The sequence below is a fragment of the Elephas maximus genome, chromosome 1, assembly GCF_024166365.1.
Source record: "Elephas maximus indicus isolate mEleMax1 chromosome 1, mEleMax1 primary haplotype, whole genome shotgun sequence".
Classification (NCBI taxonomy): Eukaryota; Metazoa; Chordata; class Mammalia; order Proboscidea; family Elephantidae; genus Elephas; species Elephas maximus.
In genome coordinates, this window is record NC_064819.1 from 16904398 (window position 1) to 16926142 (window position 21745).

Here is a 21745-nt window from a genome sequence, read left to right on the forward strand (position 1 = left end):
TCTTCCGGTCTCAGGATGATGTAAGTCTCTGGCTGATGTGGCCCTTTCTGTCTCTTGGGCTCATAGTTATCATGTGACCATGGTGTTCTTCATTCTCCTTTGGTCCAGGTGGGTTGAGACCAATTGATGCATCTTAGATGGCCGCTTGTTAGCATTTAAGACCCCAGACGCCACATTTCAAAGTGGGATGCAGAATGTTTTCATAATAGAATTATTTTGCCAATTGACTTAGAAGTCCCCTTAAGCCATAGTCCCCAAATCCCTGCCCTTGCTCCGCTGACCTTTGAAGCATTCAGTTTATCCCAGAAACTTCTTGCTTTTGGTCCAGCCCAGTTGAGCTGAGCTTCCATGTATTGAGTATTGTCCTTCCCTTCACCCAAAGTAGTTCTTATCCACTAACTAATCAGTAAAAAACCCTCTCCCACCGCCCCCCCCGTAACGACAAAAGTATGTGTTCTTCTCAGTTTATACTATTTCTCAAGATCTTATAACAGTGGTCTTATACAATATTTGTCCTTTTGCCTCTGACTAATTTCGCTCAGCATAATGCCTTCCAGGTTCCTCCATGTTATGAAATGTTTCACAGACTCGTCACTGTTCTTTATCGATGCGTAGTGTTCCATCGTGTGAATATACCACAATTTATTTACCCATTCATCCGTTGATGGACACCTTGGTTGCTTCCAGCTTTTTGCTATTGTAAACAGAGCTGCAATAAACATGGGTGTGCATATATCTGTTTGTGTGAAGGCTCTTATTTCTCTAGGGTATATTCCGAGGAGTGGGATTTCTGGGTTGTATGGTAGTTCTATTTCTGTTTAAGATAACGCCAGATAGATTTCCAAAGTGGTTGTACCATTTGACATTCCCACCAGCAGTGTATAAGAGTTCCAATCTCTCCGCAGCCTGTCCAACATTTATTATTTTGTGTTTTTTGGATTAATGCCAGCCTTGTTGGAGTGAAATGGAATCTCATCGTAGTTTTAATTTGCATTTCTCTAATGGCTAATGATCGAGAGCATTTTCGCATGTATCTGTTAGCTGCCTGAATATCTTCTTTAGTGAAGCACGTGTTCATATCCTTTGCCCACTTCTTGATTGGGTTGTTTGTCTTTTTGTGGTTGAGTTTTGACAGAATCATATAGATTTTAGAGATCAGGCGCTGGTCGGAGATGTCATAGCTGAAAATTCTTTCCCAGTCTGTAGGTGGTCTTTTTACTCTTTTGGTGAAGTCTTTAGATGAGCATAGGTGTTTGATTTTTAGGAGCTCCCAGTTATCGGGTTTCTCTTCGTCATTTTTGGTAATGTTTTGTACTCTGTTTATGCCTTGTATTAGGGCTCCTAGAGTTGTCCCTATTTTTTCTTCCATGATCTTTATTGTTTTAGTCTTTATGTTTAGGTCTTTGATTCACTTGGAGTTAGTTTTTGTGCATGGTGTGAGGTATGGGTCCTGTTTCATTTTTTTGCAAATGGATATCCAGTTATGCCAGCACCATTTGTTAAAAAGACTATCTTTTCCCCACTTAACTGACACTGGTCCTTTGTCAAATATCAGCTGCTCATACGTGGATGGATTTATGTCTGGGTTCTCAATTCTGTTCCACTGGTCTATGTGCCTGTTGTTGTACCAGTACCAGGCTGTTTTGACTACTGTGGCTGCATAATAGGTTCTGAAATCAGGTAGAGTGAGGCCTCCCACTTTCTTCTTCTTTTTCAGTAATGCTTTGCTTATCCGAGGCTTCTTTCCCTTCCATATGAAGTTGGTGATTTGTTTCTCTATCCCCTTAAAAAATGACATTGGAATTTGGATCGGAAGTGCATTGTATGTATAGATGGCTTTTGGTAGAATAGACATTTCTACTATGTTAAGTCTTCCTATCCATGAGCAAGGTATGTTTTTCCACTTAAGTATGTCCTTTTGAATTTCTTGTAGTAGAGCTTTGTAGTTTTCTTTGTATAGGTCTTTTACATCCTTGGTAAGATTTATTCCTAAGTATTTTATCTTCTTGGTGGCTACTGTGAATGGTATTGATTTGGTGATTTCCTCTTCGATGTTCTTTTTGTTGATGTAGAGGAATCCAAGTGATTTTTGTATGTTTATCTTATAACCTGAGACTCTGCCAAACTCTTCTATTAGTTTCAGTAGTTTTCTGGAGGATTCCTTAGGGTTTTCTGTGTATAAGATCATGTCATCTGCAAATAGAGATAATTTTACTTCCTCCTTGCCAATCCGGATACCTTTTATTTCTTTGTCTAGCCTAATTGCTCTGGCTAGGACTTCTAGTACGATGTTGAATAAGAGCGGTGATAAAGGTCATCCTCGTCTGGTTCCCGTTCTCAAGGGAATGCTTTCAGGTTCTCTCCATTTAGAGTGATATTGGCTGTTGGCTTTGCATAGATGCCCTTTATCATGTTGAGCAATTTTCCTTCAATTCCTATTTTGGTGAGAGTTTTTATCATAAACGGGTGTTCGACTTTGTCAAATGCCTTTTCTGCATCAATTGATAAGATCATGTGGTTTTTGTCTTTTGTTTTATTTATATGGTGGATTACATTAATGGTTTTTCTAATATTAAACCAGCCTTGCATAAAAAAATCTGACTTGGTCATGGTGGATTATTTTTTTGATATGCTGTTGAATTCTATTGGCTAGAATTTTGTTGAGGATTTTTGCATCTATGTTCATGAGGGATATAGGTCTATAATTTTCTTTTTTTGTGATGTCTTTACCTGGTTTTGGTAACAGGGAAATGGTGGCTTCATAGAATGAGTTAGGTAGTATTCCATCATTTTCTATGCTTTGAAATACCTTTAGTAGTAGTGGTGTTAACTCTCCTCTGAAAGTTTGGTAGAACTCTGCAGTAAAGCCATCCGGGCCAGGGCTTTTTTTGTTGGGAGTTTTTTGATTACCGTTTCAATCTCTTTTTTTGTTATGGGTCTATTTAGTTGTTCTACTTCTGATTGTGTTAGTTTAGGTAGGTAGTGTTTTTCCAGGAATTCATCCATTTCTTCTAGGTTTGCAAATTTGTTAGAGTACAATTTTTCATAATGATCTGATTCTTTTAATTTCAGTTGGGTCTGTTGTGATGTAGCCCTTCTTGTTTCTTATTCGGGTTATTTGTTTCCTTTCCTGTATTTCTTTAGTCATTCTGGCCAATGGTTTATCAATTTTGTTAATTTTTTCAAAGAACCAGCTTTTGGCTTTGTTAATTCTTTCAATTGTTTTTCTGTTCTCTAATTCATTTAGTTCAGCTCTAATTTTTATTATTTGTTTTCTTCTGGTGCCTGATGGATTCTTTTGTTGCTCAGTTTCTATTTGTTCAAGTTGTAGGGACAGTTCTCTGATTTTGGCTCTTTCTTCTTTTTGTATGTGTGCATTTATCGATATAAATTGGCCTCTGAGCACTGCTTTTGCTGTGTCCCAGAGGTTTTGATAGGAAGTATTTTCATTCTCATAGCATTCTATGAATTTCCTTATTCCCTCCTTGATGTCTTCTATAACCCAGTCTTTTTTCAGGAGGGTATTGTTCAGTTTCCAAGTATTTGATTTCTTTTCCCTAATTTTTCTGTTATTGATTTCCACTTTTATGGCCTTGTGGTCTGAGAAGATGCTTTGTAATATTTCGATGTTTTGGATTCTGCAAAGGTTTGTTTTATGACCTAATATGTGGTCTATTCTAGAGAATGTTCCATGTGCGCTAGAAAAAAAAGTATACTTTGCAGCAGTTGGGTGGAGAGTTCTGTATAAGTCAATGAGGTCAAGTTGGTTGATTGTTGTAATTAGGTCTTCCGTGTCTCTATTGAGCTTCTTACTGGATGTCCTGTCCTTCTCCGAAAGTGGTGTGTTGAAGTCTCCTACTATAATTGTGGAGGTGTCTATCTCACTTTTGTTAAAATTTGTTTTATGTATCTTGCAGCCCTGTCATTGAGTGCATAAATATTTAATATGGTTATATCTTCCTGGTCAATTGTCCCTTTTATCATTATGTAGTGTCCTTCTTTATCCTTTGTGGTGGATTTAAAGTCTATTTTGTCAGAAATTAATATTGCTACTCCTGCTCTTTTTGGCTTATCGTTTGCTTGATATATTTTTTTCCATCCTTTGAGTTTTAGTTTGTGTCTCTAAGTAAGGTGTGTCTCTTGGAGGCAGCATATAGACGGATCGTGTTTCTTTATCCAGTCTGAGACTCTCTGTCTCTTTATTGGTGCGTTTAGTCCATTTACATTCAGCGTAATTATAGATAAGTATGTGTTTAGTGTTGTCATTTTGATGCCTTTTTATGTGTGTTGTTGACAATTTCATTTTTCCACTTACTTTTTTGTGCTGAGACGTTTTTCTTTGTAAATTATGTGTTCCTCATTTTCATAGTATTTGACTTTATGTTTGCTGAGTCGTTACGTTTTTCTTGGTTTTTATTTTGAGTTATGGAGTTGTTATACCTCTTTGTGGTTACTTTAATATTTACCCCTATTTTTCTAAGTAAAAACCTAACTTGTATTGTCCTGTATCGCCTTGTATCCCTCTCCATATGGCAGTTCTATGCCACCTGTATTTAGTCCCTCTTTTTGATTATTGTCATCTTTTACATATTGACTTCAATGATTCCGTTTTGAGCTTTTTTTTTTTTTAATGTTAATTTGTTTTTGTGATTTCCCTATTTGAGTTGATATCGGGATGTTCTGTTCTGTGACCTTGTGTCGTGCTGGTATCTGATATTATTGGTTTTCTTACCAAAGAATTTCCTTTAGTATTTCTTGTGGCTTTGGTTTGGTTTTTGCAAATTCTCTAAGCTTGTGTTTTTCTGTAAATATCTTAATTTCGCCTTCATATTTCAGAGAGAGTTTTGCTGGATATATGATCCTTGGCTGGCAGTTTTTCTCCTTCAGTGCTCTGTATATGTTATCCCATTGCCTTCTCGCCTGGGTGGTTGCTGCTGAGTAGTCTGAACTTATTCTTATTGATTCTCCCTTGTAGGAGACCTTTCTTTTATCCCTGGCTGCTTTTAAAATTTTCTCTTTATCTTTGGTTTTGGCAAGTTTGATGATAATATGTCTTGGTGTTTTTCTTTTTGGATCAATCTTAAATGGGGTTCGATGAGCATCTTGGATAGATATCCTTTCGTCTTTCATGATGTCAGGGAAGTTTTCTGCCAGCAGATCTTCAACTATTCTCTCTGTGTTTTCTGTTAACCTCCCTATTCTGGGACTCCAATCACATGGAAGTTATCCTTCTTGATAGAGTCCCACATGATTCTTAGGGTTTCTTCTTTTTTTAAAATTCTTTTATCTGATTGTTTTTCAGCTATATTGGTGTTAATTCCCTGGTCCTCCAGATTTCCCACTCTGCATTCTAATTGCTCGAGTCTGCTCCTCTGACTGCCTATTGCATTGTCTAATTCTGTAATTTTATTGTTAATCTTTTGGATTTCTGAATGCTGTCTCTTTATGTATGCTTGCAATTTATTAATTTTTCCACTATGTTTTTGAATAATCTTTTTGAGTTCTTCAACTGCTTTATCAGTGTATTCCTTGGCTTTTCTGTAAAAAAAAAAAAAGAGTTTTTTTTTTTCCTATAGCTTGCCTTATTTCATTTCTGAGGTCATCCCTGATGTCTTGAAGCATTCTGTAAATTAGTTTTTTGTATTCTGTATCTGGTAATTCCAGGATTGTATCTTCATTTGGGAAAGATTTTGATTCTTTAGTTTGGGGGGTTGTAGAAGCAGTCATGGTCTGCTTCTTTACATGGTTTGATATCGACTGCTGTCTCCAAGCCATCACTAAGATATTGTAGTGATTTATTCTATATTTGCTCACTGAGTCTTATCATGTTTTGTTTTCTTTCAATATACGTAGATGGGCTACTAGATTGCGCTGTCTTGATTGTTGTAGCCCTTGACTCACTTATGACCTATTGCCAGCTGGTTTGGGCTATTACCAGATATATATGCCTGAGTCCATTCACTATTCTTGAGTAGAATCTGATTTTGGGACATCAAGTGTGTGATGCACACTGTCACCTATCCACTTTGAGAAGTAGTGGTGATAGTTGTGTGCACCAGATTCTAGTAGCAGCTGGGGTTCAAACTCCAGGGGGGGCAGGATGCTGACAGGCTTCCCCCAAGTGTCAGTGAGGTAGGTGTGTCTCTATTTCTAAAGCACCTTGGTGGGTGGGCTCTGTAGCTGTACCTTAGGCCAAGTACCTCTACAGATTGGTAGGTGTCACCCTCCTTAGACCCCTAAGGCAGGAGGCTAGGTGGTCTGGGGGGAGCTTCAGTCCTCAGTTCCCTGTTGTGGGTCAGTGAGGACTCTGTTGAATACGCAGAGATATCAGACCTGGGAAACTTGTCCTTCCAGTAAATCCGCTAAAGCAAATGCAGTGAGATCCCTATCAGAAGTTCCTTTGCATTATAATAGCCACCTTGTTCCCTGCAGGGATGAAAGCCTGAGACTGTGGATCACATATGCTTGGCTGGAGCTGGTTCTGTGTTTTCAGTCCAATTAGGGAAGGATTTTTGGTCCCTGGGTTTTTTTGTGGTTGCTTCTCTCAGGCCAGAAGAATGGGTTAGGAAAAGACCAAAAAAAAAAAAAGGAAAAGAAAAACCACGGAGGAGTTCTCCCTCTGGCTCAGGAAATTCCAACGTTAATGAAGCCACCTGGGAAGGGGAGGGGAGGGTTCAGATTAATAGGAGGGAGTAGCACCCCGGAATATAGACAAAGTTACTTATCTTGCTTGGGATGACTGTTTTATCTGAGATTCCCGAGGGGCGCGTGGCCTGTGTGCACTGGCTGGGTAGGCCTGCGTCCCCTGCTTGCACTGTCTCAGAAGCCGCGGTCAGTTCCTCCGCTCCCAGTCCAAAGCCCAGCGTCAAGGTTCCCTGGCTGGGATGCTGCACTCCCGGCTCCAAAAACAGTCGCTGCCTCCCGGTGACTTCTCCTCCTGTCAGCCGCGTCGCTGCCACCTGTGTGCACTGGCTGGGCTTCCCCCGAGGTCAGTTCAGGGGGCTGGGGCTGCACCCCATGTTTGCACCATTGCAGGCTGTCATGCTTAGCTGCGCCCAATCCAAAGCCCGGCGCCAAGGTTCCCCGGCTGGGATGCTGCACTCCCAGCTCCAAAACCAGTCGCTGCCTCCCGGCGACTTCTCCTCCTGCCAGCTGCGTCACCGCACCGCCCACGCGGATCGGCTGGGCCCCCTCCCGAGGTCAGTTCAGGGGGTAGGGCTGCGCCCAGTGTTTGTGCCGTCACAGGATGCCGTGCTCAGCTCCCCTTCACCCAGTCCAAAGCCCAGCGCCAAGGTTTCCTGACTGGGACGCTGGCTCCAGGCTCCGAAAACAGTCGCTGCTTCCCCGTAGTTGTTCGTTCTCCGTCTCTGTCACTCAGGTTAACTCTTTAAATCTGTGCTTGTTGGTCAGGGTTCGTAGATTGTCATGTATGTGATCAATTCACTTGTTTTTCCGAGTCTTTGTTGCAAGAGGGATCCGAGGTAGCGTCTACCTATTCAGCCATCTTGGCCCCCCCTCCTCCGGACTTGTTTTAACTTTCTTCAGCTTCAACTTGAACTTGCATATGAGCAATTGATGGTCTGTTCTGCAGTCGACCCCAGCCTTGTTCTGACTGATGGTATTGAGCTTCTCTATCGTCTCTTTCCACAGGTGTAGTGGATTGTATTCGATCCGATGAGGTCCGTGTGTATATAAACCAAAAAAAAACTAAACCCAGTGCTGTCGAGTGGATTCCAACTCATAGTGACCCTTACAGGACAGAGTAGAACTGCCCCATAGAGTTTCCAAGGAGCGCCTGGTGGATTCGAACTGCAGACCTTTTGCTTAGCAGCCATAGTACTTAACCACTACACCACCAGGGTTTCCATGTGTATATAGTCAGCATTTATGATACTGAAAAAAGGTACTTACAATGAAGAAGTCCTTGGCCTTGCAAAACTCTATCATGGGATTGCCAATGTCATTTCTATCACCAAGGCTGTTATTTTCCAACTACAGATTCTTTTTGTTTCCAACTTTCGCATTCCAATCACGAGTAATTATCAATGCATCTTAATTGAATGATCAATTTCAGATTGCAGAAGTTGGTAAAAATCTTCAATTTCTTCATCTTTGGACTTAGTGGTTGGAGCATAAATTTGAATAATAGCCATATTAAGTGGTCTTTCGTGTAGGCGTAGGGATATTATTCTACCACTTATAGTGTTTTACTTCGGGATAGATCTTGAAATGTTTTTTGACAATGAATGTGATGCCATTCCTCTTCAATTTGTCATCCTAGCATAGTAGACCATATGATTGCCCAATTCAAAATGGCCAATATCACTCTATTTTAGCCCACTAATGCCCAGGATATTGATCTTTATGCATTCAATCTAATTTTCCCTGACTTCCGATTTCCCTAGATTCATACGCGTCTGTCAGTTTGTCATACTATGGTGGCGTGCCTTTTGCTGTGATGCTGGAAGCTATGCCACTGGTATTTCACATACCAGCAGGGTCACCCATGGTGGATAGTATTCAGTGGAGCTTCCAGACTAAGAAGAAGGACTTGGTGATCTATATCTAAAACAATTGGCCAGTGAAAACCTTATGAATAGCAATGTTACATTGTGTGGTATACTAGTGGAAGATTAGTCCCTCAGGTTGGAAGGCACTCAAAATACAACTGGGGAAGAGCTGCCTCCTCACAGTAGAGTCAACTTTAATGATGTGGATGGGGTAAAGCTTTCAGGACCTTTGTTTGCTGATGCGGCAGAACTTAAAATGAGAACAAAGCGCTGCAAACATCCATTAATAATTGGAATGTGGAATGTACAAAGTATAAATATAGAAAAATTGGAAGTTGTCAAAAATTAAATGGAATGCATAAAGATTAATATCCTATTAGGAAACATCCAGCTCAATTAGCATAACGTAGTTTATAAAGAAAACATTCTACATTCTACTTTGGTCAGTAGCATCTGGGGTCTTAAAAGCTTGTGAGCAGCCATTTAAGATACTACACTGCTCTCGCCCCATCTGGAGCAAGGGAAAAAGAAGAAAATCAAAGACACAAAGGAAATATTAGTCCAAAGGACTAATGGATGACAACTACCACAGCCTCCACCAGACTGAATTCAGCACAAATAGATGGTGCCTGACTACCACTACTGACTGCCCTGATAAAGATCACAATAGAGGGTCCCAGGCAGAGCTGGAGAAAAATATAGAACAAAATTCTAACTCACGAAAAAAAATTTAAAAAGACCAGAGTTACTGGTCTGACAAAAACTGGAGAAACCCTGAGACTATGGCCACCAGACACCCTTATAGTTCAGTGATGAAGTCACTCTTGAGGTTCACCCTTCAGCCAAAGGTTAGGCAGGCCCGTAAAACAAAACAAGACTAAATGGGCACACCAGCCCAGGTGCAAGGACTAGAAAGCAGGAGGAGTTAGGAAAGGTGGTAATGTGGAACCCAAGTTTGAGAAGGGGGGAGTGTTGACATGTCGTGGGGTTGGCAACCAATGTCATAAAACAATATGTGTATTAATTGTTTAATGAAAAACTTGTTTGCTCTGTAAACCTTCATCTAAAGTACAATTTTTAAAAAATCCATATCTTAGGCATTAGTGAGATGAAACGGACTGGTATTGGCCATTTTGAATTGGGCAATCATATGGTCTACTATGCTAGGAATGACAAATTGAAGAATGGTGTCACATTCATTAACAAAAAGAACATTTCAAGATGTATCCTGAAGTACAACGCTGTCAATGATAGGATAATATCTATATGTCTACGAGGAAGACCAATTAATATGACTATTATTAAAATTTATGCACCAACCACTAATGCCAAAGATGAAGAAATTGAAGATTTTTACCAACTTCTGCAGTCTGAAATTGATGAAACATGCAATCAAAATGCATTGATAATTACTGGTGATTGGAATGCAAAAGTTGGAAGCCAAGAAGAGGGATTCATGGTTGGAAAATATGGCCTTGGTGATAAAAATGACTCTGGAGATCACGTGATAGAATATTGCAACACCAACAACTTACTCATTGCAAATATCTTTTTTCAACAACATAAATGGTGACTATACACGTGGACCTCATCGGATGCAATACACAGAAATCAAATTAAATACATCTGTGGAAAGAGATGGTGGAGAAGCTCAATATCATCAGTCAGAAGAAGGCCAGGGGCTGAATGTGGAACAGACCATCAGTTGCTCACATGTAAATTCAAATTGAAGCTGAAGAAAATTAAAACAAGTCTACAAGAGCTAAAGTACAACCTTGAATACATCTCATGTGAATTTGGAGACAAACTCAAGAACAGATTTGATGCATTGAACACTAATAACCACAGACCAGATGAGTTATGGGATGACATCAAGGACATCATCAAGAAGAAAATAAGACATCATTTAAAAAATAGGAAAGAAAGAAAAGGGCAAAATGGATGTCCAAAGAGACTCTGAAACGTCCTCTTGAACCTAGAGCTGCTAAAGTGAAGGGAATAAATGATCAGGTAAAAGAGCTGAGCAGAAGATGTCAAAGGATGGCTTGAGAAAACAAAGTAAAGTATTATAATGAAATATACAGAGACCTGGAGTTTGAAAACCAAAAGGGAAGAACATGCTCAGCATGTCTCAAGCTTAAAGAACTGAAGAAAAAATCCAAGCCTTGAGTTGCAATATTGAAGAATTCTATGGGCAAAATATCAAATGATGCCGGAATACACAGAGTCAGTGTACCAAAAATAATTGGTCCACATTTAGCCATGCCAGGAGGTAGCACATGACCAAGAACTGATGGTACTGAAGGAAGAAGTCCAAGCCACAGTGAAGGCATTGATGAAAAACAAGGCTCCAGGAATGACAGAAAACCAATTGAGATGTTTCAACAAAGGGATGCAATGCTGGAAGCACTCATTCATCTATGCCAAGAAATTTGGAAGACAGCTACCTGGCTAAATGACTGGAAGAGACCCGTATCTGTGCCCCTTCCAAAGAAACATAATCCAACAGAATGGGGTAATTATCCAACAATATAATTATATATATAGTATCCCCCAAAAGGAGTGATGAAGGAAACCAGGTGCACCACAGCTCCCCAGGAAAGTGGAAGGATCCACTGGCTCCCTGGAGAAAAATGGTCCACGTGTTGAGTCCCACGCAAAAGATAGTGGCCCGGTCCTGTGCCATCCCTATTATTGGTTATGGATCAGACCATTGTAATCTATAGGGTTTTCATTGGCTGATTTTTGGACATAGATCGCCAGACCTTTCTTCCTAGTCTTTCTTAGTCTGGAATCTCTGCTGAAACCTCTTCAGCATCAAAGCAACATACAAAGCTTCACTGACAGAAAGGCGGTGGTTGCATGTGAAGTGCACTGGCCGTGTGATGGTTAAGGTTGCTTGTCAGCATGGCTGGGACATGCTTCTCAGTGGCTTGGCAGCTATGATGTAGTTTGGCAGCTATGCAATAATATAATCCTCTCCATAATGAGATCTGATACAAGGTAATCACTTTCATGACGAAATCTGCTCTGAGTAGCCAATCAGCCTAAAGGAAGTTTCCTTGGGGGATGTGGCCAGCATTCAATATATGTGGACTTTCTGGCAAAGCTTGTGGGCTTTTGCTTGCTCTAGATCCTGCAGTTGCCTCCTGTTCATCTGACCTCCGGTTCTTGGGACTTGAGCTAGCACCTTACCTGCCGATCTTGGAACTCGTCAGCCTCGGCAGCTTGTGAACCAGAGGCCTGCTGTCTGACCTGCTGATCTTAAATTCGCCGGCCCCAAACCTCAAGCCTGACCCATGGACTTGGGACTTTCCAACCTCTACAACCACATGAGCCATTTCTTTGATATAAATCTCTCTCTCTGTATATGCTTCCCTGGTTTGGCTTCTCTAGGTAACCTAGCCTAAGACAGGCCAGGAATCAAACCCAGGTCTCGCATTTGGAAGGTGAGCATTCTACCACGGAGCCACCACGATGCCCTTACTTACATTTGTGTCTGCAGCCAATATTTGCATACAACTTTAGTTGATTCCTGAATGCACAAAGAACACACAACTTGAATCTGGCTACAGGATGGAAAGCTCTTTCATGTGGTTTTGACCTGAGGCTATTTTGTGATGACCGTGATGGATTGGTTTGCTTGATATTCATTGTACCCTCCTTCAAGTGTACCCACTGAAAAGCAGAAAAATGGCACTTCTTTGAGTCTTTGCAGTGAAAGTTCTTCATACGAATTAGGCTCCATCATCTAGATTCACTCCCGTCAGGTGGGGAGGTGGAGGTGACGCAGAGGCCATCTTCTTGCCCTTTGGCTGTTTTCTGTCAGGGCAAGTGTGTTAGAGTGAGGTGGGGTTCTCTTCAGCAACATTCTAGTGCTTAGTCACTAGCTTTGTGGGTGTCAGTGAGGACAAAGTTGCTCTTTTTTCAAAGATGGTAAGGATGGTAAGACTTTGTCTCAAGTACTTCAGACATGTTATCAGGAAGAACCAGTCCCTGGAGAAGGACATCATGCTTGGTAAAGTAGACAGTCAGTGTAAAAGACGAAGACGCTCAGCGAGATGAACTGAGGATGTGGCTACAACAATGGGCTCTAGCATAACAATGAATGGGGGGATGGCGCAGGACTGGGCAGTGTTTTGTTCTGTGGTACATGGGTCACTCTGCGAGTCAGAACCGACTCGATGGCACGTAACGGCAGCAACAACCACGTTATGCTGATTCCCCAAATTCACACACAAACTGCTTCACAAGCAAAGGCTTCTTTGTTCTGGTGGTTTGTGTGTTCAAGTAGTTTTTTTTGGCAGGTATTTGTTGTCTCTGTCTAGGAAATATGCCATGAGGGGAAGCCAGTGGGGGTTCTTCATAGCATGTCTAAAGAACCACCCAGAAACAGGAGATAATGTAGGAAGGGCCAGCCCTCTAATCTAACCTAACCTAACCTCTAACAAAGGGGCAGAGTTGAATGAAGCATGCAGCCTATTAGGGTAAGGCCAACATTATAGCCACCCTGCTGCCTTTTTAGTGAGGTGAAAGGCATATGTGAACATAGAGAAGAACGGTCTCTGGAAGAGGCAGACCTCAGGTTTTTGTGTTTGAATTCTATTTGGCACTTAGCCATTTTGTTTCCTTTTCTTGTCTTTCCTGGTCCTTCAGGAATCTGTTCCCACTGGTTTTATAAATGTTCTACAGTAGTCAGTTAACTACCTGAAAAAAAATGAAGCTAGAAATCTTCCTCATGCCAAACGTCAAAATTAATTCCTGCTGTGTTAAAAAAAAATGTAAAAATTGAATCTTTAAAAGAATCAGAGTAAAATATGGGTGGATAGTTATGCTGAAAATAACTTACATGTCCATCAACAGGGGAATGGTTAAATAAATATATTCATAATGAAGTACCATGAAATAATTACAAACTATGAGATGAATCTAAGTTTACTGATCTGGAAAGATGACTATGGTGAACCTGTAAGTAATAAACACAAGATGCCAAACAATATGTACAGTGTGATCCCATTTTTAATTGTATAAATATGGACCCTAACTCTATATTTATGTGTGCATATAATGGTAGAAAAAGACTAACAGGGTATGTACCAAACTGTAAAGGGGAACAGATAGATAGGGAGGAGTCGGAGAAAGGAGTACTTTTATTTTTTACTTTAAATAATATTTTTTCAAGTGAAATATTACTATTCATGAATTATTTCTAGTGTTCCATATTTTTTCTAAATTTTATTTTGTTGTTGTTGCTAATATACACAGCAATTCAACCGTTTCTGCATGCACATTTCAGTAACACTGATTACATTTTTCGAGTTGTGCAACCATTCTCAACCTCTGAGTTGTTCCTCCCTCATTAACATAAGCTCACTGCCCTCCCCCTCCCACCAGGTCCCTATCTAATGTTTAGAGTTGCTGTTGTCAATTTGATCCCATGTAGATAGTTCTTAAAAGAGCATAATGCTCAAGGCAGCTCTTCTTGACTCATTGAGCAAAACTGTTGTTCAGTTTTAAGATTACTTCAGGGAATATTTTTGGTTTAAGGTTTAAAGATTACCTCAGGGCAATAGTTTCAGGGGTTTATCCACCCTCCATAAAAAAAAAAAAAAAGCTCCAGAAATTCTAGAGTCCATGAGAATTTGAAGTTCTGTTCTGCATTTTCCCCCTTTAGTGTTCAATATTTTTTGGAAAAAAAAAATTGAAACAATCTTTTCAAAGTGAAAAAAAGTCCGGCAAGACCATAGAGGAAATTATTTAAAAATCAAAAAACTTCCACCTAGCAAACTGGTAAAAGTATTTTCCAATCATTGAATTGTAAATGTGGAAGTTGTATCAGGGAATGTTTCGGTGTGTATATTTTTACCACAATTAAAAAAAAAAATTGCCGCAAAGAACATTGTGGTATTAATAATAATAATAATAAAATATTTGCAACATAGAACACTGTGGTAGACACTGTAATTTAGCTCACTCAACTTCCATTCCTCCATCCTTGTTTGTACAGGAAAGCTTGAAACTACATTTCTGAGACTCCTTTGCAGCTAGGATTCTGGATATGAATTAGGTTCCACCAATCAGACGCACTACCATAATATTTAGAAGACAGGTGTGAAGCAGACCCCACCTTCCTGCTGCAGTTGCTATCAGCAACCATGATTATGAAGACCCAAGTGTTTAGACGCAGCTGTGGCCATACCCAGAGCTCCAGTGTCCAATTATCAGCTTTGAGTATATCGAAAGGCAGTTGTGGGCTCAAGAAAGATACGGAAAAATACAACCATAGAAAAGACAGCAAAAGTGAAAGGAGCATAAAAGAAAACAGATACTATTGAAAGCATAAGGCCATAAAGGGCAGAAACGAGAAAACGCAAGAAGACAATGAAATGGAAAAGAAAAATTAAGGATTAGAGAAAGTGACAGAAACTGGAGACAAGCATATGAATAATTTGTATTTCCAAAGAAGGGCAAACAGTAATTAAAGATATCATTCAAGAAAACTTATTTGAAATAAAATAGGACTTGAATCTATAGACTGAAAGGGCACACACTGTCTTCCAGAAAAATGGACCCAGAGCAGTCAACATCAAAATATATTTTCTCTTGCAGGAGCTGTTTTATTTATTTATTATGTTTTAAGTGAAAGTCTACAATTCAAGTTCAGTCTGTCATACAAAAACTTATACTTTGCTATGTAACCCTAGCTGCTCTCCCCCTAATGTGACAGCACACTCCTCCTCTCCACCCTGTATTCCCCGTGTCCATTCAACCAGCTCCTGTCCCCCTCTGCCCTCTCATCTTGCCTCCAGACAGGAGTTGCCCACGTAGTCTCATGTGTCTATTTGAGCCAAGAAGCTCACTCCTCACCAGTATCATTTCCTATCTTATAGTCCATTCCAATCCCTGTCTGAAGAGTTGCCTTTGGGAATGGTTCCTGTCTTGGACTAACAGAGGGTCCAGGGGCCATGACCTCTGGGGCCCCTCCAGTCTCAGTCATACCATTAAGTCTGGTCTTTTTACACCAATTTGAGGTCTTCATCCCACTGTTCTCCTGCTCCCTCAGGGGTTCTCTGTTGTGTTCCCTGTCAGGGCAGTGACCGGTGGTAGCCAGGCACCATCTAGTCCTTCTGGTCTTGGGCTGATGGAGTCTCTGGTTTATGTGGCCCTTTCTGCCTCTTGGGCATATAACTACCTTGTGTCTTCGGTGTTCTTCATTCTCCTTTGCTGCAGGAGCTGTCTTAAACCAGGACTTTGAAACACTTCCAGTTGAGCCCTTGCTGAGAATCTGCATTTCTAACAAGTTCCCAGGTGATGTTAATGTTGCTGGTTAGGGACCAACTCTCAGAACCACTAGTAGAGCAGTGGTTCTCAAATTTTATTATACATAAGAATCCTCCAGGAATCTTGTTGAAATGTAGATTCTGATTCAGTATATCTGGGGTAGAAATGCAAGTTCTCAGCAGGGGTTTGAAGCCATGTTTTAAACCTTCAACACCATTCAGATCTTGACCTTATTCACAGCAGACAATGGTGACCCTTCTTTCCAAAGAGATCTCAGCTTCTAGCCACCAAACCTAATAAATGTGCTTTTTCTTTCCTCCATGTTCTCTCTATGCCCCCATGCCCTGGTCCCAGCTTCTTCTGTTTTGTCAGAACCTGTATCAAGTATCCCAGTCTCTTTCCTCTATCTTCAGCTTTGCTCTCTCCATGACTATTTCTCGTGAGTGCACTGTAAGTTTTATCCCACCAATTTCAAGTCTGTACTTTACTGTAAATGCTTGTTTAACTCTCCTCCATCCTCACTGGCTCCATGAGGTCAAGGACCATATCTGTCCTTGGGTTCCTATTGCCCAGTAAGTGCCTGGCAGAGTTGGTGTTAAATATACATTGAATACAGTTAAGTATTCAACTAATATTTTTCCATGTTAAATCCCTCGATTCAGTAGCTCCACTGTGCTAAGTGTCTGAAGGCACTCTCATGCACTTAAACTTCGGGGTCAAGAACGAAAGGCATCCCTTCCCAGGCAGCAGAACTTTCTGCACGCGCACTCACGGCCTCTGGCCCTTTCTGTCCCGCATCTTTGACTAACAGTCCCTGATTCCCAGGCTTTCATTCCCCCCTTACCTTATTTGTTCACTCCCTGTTTCTGCAACTATCTATGTTTTTTGGCCTGTTTTAGCCTCTGACTGCCCCACCCAGGCTGGGGCCTCCCCACCCGGTGCTGACCACTGTGGTTCCCCAGCTCAGCTCAGGCTCTTCCTCTCAGTGGCCTGTGGTCTGCTCACCTCCACCACCACTGCCTCAGTCCTGCTGCGTGGGCAGCCACACCAGTCAACTCCAAGCCTGACTATTATAAAAACAGTAGGAGGAGACTGTGGGGAGGGGAGTTTCTGGTTTCCATCAAATTAGTCAATTAGCGAGGGCTGCTGGCTCCCTCTGAATCAATCCTGGAGAAATGATGGGAGGAAACAGACTCTCAGGCAAAAACACCACCAAATAAACATGTGCATACACTTGAGGAAACTCCGGGGAGACAGACAGCTGCATTGAGCTGGTGAGCGTGTGTGCGTGAGGTTGGCGGGAGCGGGCCGAGTCTGGAGTGGACGGCAGCCACGCACAGGACAGGCAGCCACACGGAGAAAATCCTCCATCTGTGGAAATCTGGCAGCGGCTCACAGTGCTGGGCTCTGGGGGGCAAAATCCCAGCAGTGGCAAAGCCAGTGACGCCACTGTCTGAGGACTGAGCAGCCTCAGACATTTCACTTCTTCAAATCTCCATTACGATGACATTTCTAAGGTTTTCTTTTTTTAAAACAAACACTTACATAGCACTCACTTGTTCCCTCTTTACTCCTTTGTCAAACCTACTGTAAGAAATGCAAAATTTCACACATTTTATTTACTTAGGGGTCTCTGGGTGGTAGAAATGGTTAAATCCTCAGCTGCAGACTGAAAGGTGGGAGGTTTGAGCCCACCCAGAGGTGCCTCAGAAGAAAGGCCTGTGACCTACTTCTGAAGTCAGCCGTCGAAGACCCTGCGGAGCAGTTACACCCTGACACACACGAGTCGGCACTGACCCCATAGCAACTGGCGGTGGGTATTTACTCAGCAGCGAGTATAAAGTTTCCCAACTAATCAGACCATTTCAGAAGAGTGGGCATAACCTGTTTGATTCGACCTCTATTCAGATGCACATGGCACACTTCAGACCCCACTGGAAACAAATGTTTTCTCTAACCAATAGTTTGATGATAATAAAATTATTATTTTTTTTAGAATTAAGAGCCCACTGCATTGGTCAGCAAGGACAGGAATGAGACGTGTACATCGCTAGGACTCTACGCTGTAACATTAACCCATTGCTGTTGAGTTAATTCCAACTCATATTGACCTTACAGGACACAGGTGAACTGCCCCAGAGGGTTTCCAAGGACCAGTGGGTGGATTTGAACTGCCAACCTTTTGGTTCGTAGCCGTAGTAGCCCTTAACCACTTCACCAATTAAAGCAATCCAAATCCATACCTGCTTCTGTCAAATTTTTATTGAAGGCAACAAACGACCTGTCAGTACTCCAAGGAATGGTGGTTTGAGAGCACTAGCCCTGGGCATGATTAAAATCCCTTAGGAGATAGCCGTGAAATTTTAATATATGAGGGATTTTTCTTCAAGAAGTCAGCACCGTAGCCATTTTGAAATCAGGATCTATCACATCTACATTAATTATGAGACCAACAGAGAAATATATCATCAAAATTATAAGACAAGGCTGCTTATACGACCAAACACCTCATGGGATTTGGTTACTTGGTTTGGAGGTTTAGGGTCATGGTTTCATGGAACATCCCAGTTAACTGCCCTAATAACGTGTTTAGTGCTTCTGTTCTACATCCTAGGGTCTTAAAAGCTTGCAAGTCGCCATCCAGAGCACAACAAGTGGTCTGTATTCACCTGGAGCAACAGAGAAAGGAGAGTCAGGAATAGGAAGAGAAAATTGAATGCGTGGCTAACTGCTTTCTTAGCCATGGGACCAGAGGAACTGGATGGTGACCATCTACTATTACTGAACACTTTGATCAACGATTCCACAGAAGAATCCTGATTAAAAGGGGGAAAATACCAAACATAATTTCACATTCTCATAGACTCCAACCTTTCTGGAGCCATGGAGGCTGGCTGAACCTCTGAAACTATTGCCCTGAGATAATCTTTAAACCTTAAACCAAAAATAAATATGCCCTGAAATCTTAAAACCAAATAAATAGTTAAGCTTAATTAGTAAAAAAAAAAAAAAGTCTGCCTTGGGCATTATGCTCTGTTAAGTGCTATCTCTGTGGGCTCAAACTGACAACAGCAACTGGAAAAATTAGAGAGGAGCCTTAGGGGACAGTGAATTTATGATAATGGGGAAGGAACAACTCAGAAAAGGAGGATGAGAATGGTTGCACAACTTGAAAAATGTAATCCATGTCACTGGAATGTACACGTAGAAATGGTTGAATTGGTCTATGTTTTGCTGTGTATATTCTCAACAGCAACAAAAAATTAAAAAAATGTAAGACAAATTCTTGAACTAATTTTCCAACTAAGGATAAGTCCACAAAGACATAATTTAGAGAATCAAGTCATGATTTCCATCAAATAATTAGAGATTAGAATTTAATCATGTAAAGAAATGGACTTTCTCCAGGAGACAGATCCTGCCTTCCCCCCGAGGTGAGACTGTGGCCTGAGTTTGAGTCAAGGACCAGAAAAGCCCAATGTGTGTGAACATTTCTTTAAATGGAAGCACTGGACACACAGATTAAGTTCTTCCTGAACGGTGATGTCAACCCACCTATGAGAAGACGGGGGGAGCAGCACAAAATGAAGCATCTCAGATCAGCAAGACCTTCCTTTAGGCGTGTTAAGGACTGAATCGTGTCCCCCTAAAAGATACGCTGACGTCCTAACCCCTGCATGGATGAATGTGACCTTGTTTGGGGAAATAGGGTTTCTCTTTATAGATGTTAAATTTACAAAGTTAAACCAGAGTAGGGTGGGTCTTAAACCTGATCCCTTGTGAGCGGCATTTTATGAAAGAGGGTAGACATGGAACAGAGTTACACACACACAGGGAAGACAGACGACATGTGAAGATACATCTGCAAGCAAGGAACGCCAAGGATTGTCAGCAGCCATCAGAAACTAGGAGAGAGCCATGGCATGGTTTCCCCCTCAAAGTTCCCAGAAGGAACTGACATGGCTGAGAACCTGATTTAGACTTCTAGCCTCCAGAACCATGAGAAAATAAGGTTCTGTTCTTTGAAGACACTTGCTTTGTGGTATTTTGTTGTGGCAGCACTAGGAAGCTAAGAAAGGCAGACATTCACCAGCAGCACAGTTCTGACAGGGACTCTGGGGGCCAATGTAAGCTGTGCTGAGGCAGGCAACCCCTGCTCTTTGTAGCTACCGCACTTACGTTAAGTTTGCATCTCCTCAAATATACCAAAGCCTTAACTATATACACATTCAAAAACACCCATGTTTGTGGGCACATGTGAAATCTCTTCCCATCAACCTGTAGCCCCCCTGAAATGTCACAAATAGAGACATAATGAGAAAAAAGCTAGAGGCTGTTCAGATATTGACTGAATATTTTCAAATGAGGTCAGGTCAGAAAGTTTAGTAGCATCTCTGTTGAAACTGAAAAAAAACTGACTGTACTCGTGAAGGGTATGCTTATTAGTTCAAATAGATACATGAGACTAAATGGGCAGCTCCTGTCCGGAGGCGGGATGCAAAGGCAGAAAGGGATAGGAGCTGGTTGAATGGACACGGGAAACCAGGGGTAGAAAGGAGGAGTATGCTGTCACATTATAGGGATTGCAACTTGGGTCACGTAACAATGTGTGTACAAATCTCTGTATGAGAAATTAACTTGAGCTGTGAATTTTCACCTAAAGCACAATTAAAAAAACAGAAACTGTTGCTCGCAGTGAGTATTAAAAGGGTATTGAATGTAAGATATACTAAATGTTTATAGTCTACAGGGAAACCCTGGTGGCGCAGTGGTTAAGTGCTACAGCTGCTAACCAAGAGGTCAGCAGTTCAAATCCGCCAGGTGCTCCTTGGAAACTCTATTGGGCAGTTCTACTCTGTCCTATAGGGTTGGTACGAGTCGTAAATCAACTCGACGGCAGTGGGCTTGGGTTTTTTTTTTTTTTTTTTTTGGCTATAGTCTATAGGCAGACATTACTTATTTCACTGGGCAAATCTGCTGCCAAAGACTTCTTTAAAGTGTGAAAAAGCAAAGATGTCACATTAAGGACAAAGGTGTGCCTGACCCAAGCCATGGTATTTTCAATCACCTCATATGCATGTGAAAGCTAGACAGTGAATAAGGAAGACTGAAAAAGAATTGATGTCTTTGAATTATGGGGTCGATGAAGAATATGAAATATACCATGGACCGCTGGAAAAATGAACGTGGAAGAAGTACAGACAGAATGCTCCTAAGGAACAAGAATGGTCAGACTTCGTCTCATGTACTTTGGACACGTTATCAGGAGGGACCAATCCCAGGAGAAAGGCACCACGCTTGGAAAAGGAGAGGGTCAGCGAAGAAGAGGAACACCTTTGAGACTGACACAGTGGCTGCAACAATGGGCTCAAGCGTAACAACAATTGCGAAATTGGTACAGGACGGGGCAGTGTTCCGTTCTGTTGTATGCAGGGTTGCTGTGAGTCCGAACTGACTTGATGGCACCTAACAACAACGCTGGCAGAAAAACACATTCCTATACACACCAAACGGGAAAGCTCTTGGCCATCTGCCAGAGCATCGGATCACATATTTGGGCCACTGTCCCACTGTCCCATTTATTTTGAACATGAAGAAATGAACTTCTGATGGAACACTCTCAAAATGTCTTTTTAAGTAAACCCCTCTATTTCAGTGACTCTACTGGAGAGGTTGTGGACAAAAGATTAATTTATGTGATTCTACTGTGTGCCGTCAAGTCACTTTCAACTCATAGCGACCCTATAGGACAGAGCAGAATTGCCCCCAAAGAATTTCCTTGGCTGTAATCCTTAGAGGAGCAGATTGCCAGGTCTCTTCTCCCACAGAGCAGCTGGTGGGTTTGAACTGCCAGCCTTTCCATGAGCCGCCAAGCACTTAACCATTGCACCACCCAGGCTCCTTTCTTAATTTATGTGATAATACCCCCTAAATATATTCTATGAACATACCAA